Genomic DNA, 5,605 nt, shown 5'->3' with positions numbered 1-5,605 from the left:
AGATGTTCATTGGACGCAGGTTCTTTGTCATACCCTCTATATTAAGGCAGTTCTTTAACTAATAACTTTCCATAGGAAATCATTACAACATTTAAGGAAATATCCGTACGTAAGATGTGATAATGTTTTCTCATGGAAAATTTGAAGTTAAAACCTTTCCCCAAAGTTAACGAACTTTGATGAAACCGATGTATCATTTTCATTTTTTTTTTCATATATATATTTGCATGCATTCTCCTTTTTCATTTATCTCTGACACAAGAATTTGTTTGTTGTATTAAAATTTCAGACAAGGGTCATATACTGCTTCACGTTGGGGCTCGTTCTTGTGGTATATGTCCTTCTGTCGCAGTTAAACAGTCCAGTCCAGTCATCCATACCAGTAGACCACGTCGTAACATCTATCAAGACAGGGATCACTGCTGACATTCTCCAAGTGGAAACCAACCATGATTTACTGTTGAACTCTATACCAAAGACTTTTACAAGTGGCTATATGGTTTACACATGCAACAACGAATCTTCTGTTCAATGTGGCGGATGGTCGGACAGATTGTCTGGTATTCTCTCTACATTTGTTATAGCTCTGCTTACGAAACAGCGCTTTTTAATTCACCATAACCATTCCTTCCTTCTAGAGGAGTTTTTGGCACCAAATGAGTATGACTGGAGATACAACGCCAGCATTTCTCAGAAAGGAAAGAAGACGAATTATGACCTCTTAAACAAAGATTCGATAAAGGTAAAGAAATACCTCTATGGTAAAAAGGATTTAAATAAATATTTTAAAAGTTATGTCAATTTAATACACATCAATTGGGACTTTACAGAAGTGTTCAGAGCGAGGCCGCATATTGGAAGAGATGTGCCATGGATCACAAAATGGCATTACGCTGATATTTACAAAGAGGTCTACAATTATTTATTTAAACCGTCAGAAAGACTTTCCCGTGCTTTAAACTCTCAAAAGCGACGAAGGTCAAAGACAGCATGTGCTCATGTTCGTATAGGAAAGAGTGAAAATTTACCTAATGACCCTCCAAGACACCGAGAAAGTCTGGATATATTGTGGAATTTTTTCGATGATTTGGATAAAGATGTGTATGATCTATTTATAGCAACTGATGACGAAAGTCTGTTAAAGGGAGCATCAGGTCGTTATCCAAATCAGATTATTGAAACGGATGGAAAGATAGGGCATATATCTAAGGGACAAAAAGGCTATCAGCCAGAAGTAAGTTTGAAAATGTTTTTGGATTTCTATATGTTAATTAACTGTGACATATTAATTCTCACGGAGAGCGGTTTTGGTATGACTGCTGCGTACATTCGGAACACCGACTCTGATCTCTATTGTTGGAGAGGACCCGAACTGAAACCCTGTTCGAGGTATACAGTCCACCATATGTACGAATGGCCTTTACTTGCACCTTCTGATTTATTTCCTCACTTTTCTGGTACGAAAAAACGAAAATCTGTTTACCAATATGTACAACTGGTTCACTCCAAGACATGATTCTGTTTCACAATATGTAATTGACCGAAGATCTGGTCATAATTCATGCAAAATGGTAAATACATGTATAATATATAATATATGCCGAAAATATAAAAATGAAAGTTTATTTGCTAAGAGACATGAAAGTACTTATAGCTAATATGTACAAATTGCTACTCTAGTGGCTGGATATGCTAGTACTTAAAAAAAACAGATGTGTTTTGAAAAAAAGAATATTTTAATGAAATTTTTTTTTTTTTTTTTTTTTTCTTTTACCATACTGATATCTCCTATTTCTAATAGAGACATCGGTACAACTAAATCAGAAAATGTATATGTCTTTAGAAAAAATAGAGATACAAATGTATTATAAATAGAGATATCTGTATTTAGGTGATACGTGAGCAATGAAGTAATAGTCCCATACATACAGTAAACGACAGTGTTACACTTACATTCGGGTTTGCATTCATTGCGGGTGTGAAATGAGATGATAAATTGAAGCAACATGTAATTCACGAATGTATATTTCAATTTCTACTCAAGTTGGACTCAGTGAAACTACCAAACTTAATCTGTTTCATTTACTCATGAATTTGACCAGATTAACACTGATCAGTGCGCATGAATATATGGTTAAAATCCTTCCGCGGAATGATTTCACTTTTTCTACATTGTTGTTATAAACATGGAATAATTATTAAAATTATCAAATTTATAATGTATTCTTGTATTTTATTAAAACCAGATATGCTAGATACTTCTATTTTGACAAAATAATGCTGTTTTTAATCCTAAAATTGCGGACTATTTTACTCGACCGACTAGACATGCACAATCCGGAACTCCTCGGGCTTTTCCGCATTTGGACTTGCATATAGACCGACTTTGAAGCAGTTCATTAAATTTGTCTCAAGAGCAACTCAATTCATGACCCCATGAAATCGACCAAATCAAGATTCAATCGTTAAATAAACAATATAATTAATATGATTAAAACATATCTTATTGCATTTTTGGCAGCAATGGACATAATAGGTACACCTTATTCAAAGTGCTTCTCCTAATAAGCAATGAATTTAAGTCTACCCTTTTTCTTGTGAATGTAGACAAAAATGTTCGTAACACGAACGGCAATGTAAATAATTCACTGAATAAACCGTGGATACTTTTTAGTTTGGTTTGTTTTTGTTTAACGTCCTATTAACAGCCAGTGTCATTTAAGGATGTGCCAGGTTTTGGAGGTGGAGGAAAGCCGGAGTACCCGGAGAAAAACAACCGACCTACGGTCAGTACCTGGCAACTGCCCCACGTAGGTTTCGAACTCGCAACCCAGAAGTGGAGGGCTAGTTTTAAAGTGTCGGGACACCTTAACCACTCGGCCACCGCGGCCCCTCACCGTGGATACGTCCACAGAGCAAGCGTCTTGATACTGAACATAGGAAATCTTTGGCGGGTTTAATAGTTGCCTCGGCACTTGCTATCGGCGACGTTTACCTTTTTTTTAATCTACAGATTTACCTGATGTTGATATTTGTACAAGGATCCCGATTATTAATTTGAAGTTGAATAAGATGTATAGTGAGGATTTAATAAATAACAAAACATCACACGAAGAGAATACAGAAATGTATACGTTGGTGATGTAATGGTGTGTGACCAATGCTGCATCACGTGAAGAATGTAGGTCCAGTTTTCAGGGAACGACTCTCTCAAGTTCAATTAATAAACTACAGAAATACTTTTGTTTTACTTTCACTGGCATACTCATAATAAAGTAGATACTGACGATTGTTTTCCGTGAACTCATTGCTATCGAACCGATAATGAAGGAAGTACTCAATGATGTTCTTTTTAAGTCCTTCTATTTCTGACTATATAGGGCCTTGCACCCGAGGACTGGTATCATTTGTTTAGTTTAAACAAGACAAGCGGCTTTTGCAAAATGGACAAAATCGGTGAAAGAGCAGTGATCCCATATTTGCATAAAAAGTTTTAACACCTATGGATATCAATAAAGATATGGTTGCAACACTGGGAAAGATGCCTCCTCATATGCTACAGTGAAAAGGTGGGTGGCGGAATTTAAGCGCGACCGACAGAGCCTTGAGGATGACTCCTGTCCTGGAAGGCCTGTCAATGTTGCCAACCTAGAAATGGTCAATAAAGTTCATGATATTGTTATGACTGACAGACGAGTCACAGAATGATATATAGCCAGAAGAGTTGGCATTTCACAAGAAAGAGTACATTCCATTCTGACCGAGGATCTTGTAATTAGAAAGCTGTCGGCCCGATGGGTACCAAGACTTCTGACAGTTGATCAGAAGCACACGAGGCGCACATTATCGCGTGCTAATCTTAACCTTTTTGATGAAGATCCTGCCAACTTTTTTCAGAGTTTTTTCACTATGGATGAAACATGAGTCCATCATTTTACCCCAGAGGGCAGACAACAATCGAAACAATGGAAGCACCCTGGCTCTCCACCGCCAAAGAAGGCAAAGATTGTTCCATCAATTGGAAAAGATATGGCCTCGGTTTTCTGGAATGCAGATGGTTTTCTGCTGATAGATTATCTCCAAAAGGGAGAAACAATCAATGGCACATAATTTGCTTCAATTTTGAGGCAGTCACGGGAAAATATTAAACATAAGCGCCTCGGAAAGCTCCCTAAAGGTGTGCTATTTAATCAGGACGATGCTCCGGTTCACAAATCTGTCATTGCCATGGCTGCCATTCACGATCGTGGCTTTAAATTGATTGGGCATCCGCCTTATTCGCCTGATCTCGCTCCATCAGACTTTATCTATTTCCAAAACTGAAAACAGTTTTTTTCAGGCACCCACTTTCAGTCCGATGATACAGTCATACATGCAGTGGATGGCTTTCTGAACAGCCAAGAAAAGGAGTTCTTTAAAAGTGGCATTGAGGCCCTTTAACACCGCTGGAAAAAGTGTATAGATACTGAAGGGGGTTTATGTTGAAAAAATAATACAATATGTCCGGCAAAATTAAAATACGAGGCTCACAACATATCAATCAGCCCTCGTATTTTCAACATACAAAAATTCTCTTGTAACATTCAAGGTAAAAGAAACCTTCAAGTGTTTCTCATTATAATTATACAGCTATACCACTTAAGGTAGGCGATGTTTTTGTGAGGAAATATCGTAGATCTTATACCTTTAACATATGGAATGGAAAGAAGACAAAGTTATTTGGATGGAGCTCTTTACACAAAATTAGATGCTTTATATCCCAGTGTTATTTTAAAGAGTGATGACAATATCGATTTGCGATATCTTGAGACAATATAATTCGACAGTGTAACGCAATCAGAAGCCTTGGCTAGCGAAGATAAGGAAAGCAGATCTTTAATAAAATTGCATTGTAAAAATCAAAATAAAGGGAGCAATATGTAAAAATATGCTAAGGGAAAATTCCTTTTAAAATAGACTTTTATAATAAAAGAAATACTATAATTGAAAGTTCATCGGTTGATAAAAGGAAAGTGATTCAGTCAAAGTTTACATGGTCATCAATGCCGCTTCTTAATCTGAAGTCCTAAATAACTATTTTAAATCAATTGCCTATATTATTCCAATGCACCGTTACCAGCGCTTCAAAACAAAGTCAATAATACTCGCCAGGAGCACGAGATATTATGAATAAATATGACACCAATGAAGCTTCCGGTACATATGGTATTAACCATGATATGATAAACCAGTAACAGAACTCTCAACCTCAGTGTATTCTGTTAAAAGAAGTATGCAACCTGTTATGTCCGAGAGGACAGCAACAGCAAAAACATACCATGCTGGACAAGATGGTGGTACTCGATCTACTTTTTATTCAATTGCGCATGACATGTACATATCAACATATGAATCAATGCATCCGGAATATGGTATTGAATTCCGGATTAACTAGAACATACACAACACAACCGATGTGCATTTCCAAGGGTGTGGAAACTAGCGTAGATTACATCATTTAAAAGGTAAATCTGAACTAGATGAAAACAACAGGCCTATATATTTACTAAGTTGGGTTGGTAAAGTTTAAGAACGTCGTCCAGATGTAGAATTTTCAAACCCTCTT

The sequence above is a fragment of the Pecten maximus genome, chromosome 12 (assembly GCF_902652985.1).
Source record: "Pecten maximus chromosome 12, xPecMax1.1, whole genome shotgun sequence".
In the NCBI taxonomy this organism is placed as follows: Eukaryota; Metazoa; Mollusca; class Bivalvia; order Pectinida; family Pectinidae; genus Pecten; species Pecten maximus.
This window is presented reverse-complemented; position numbering follows the sequence as displayed.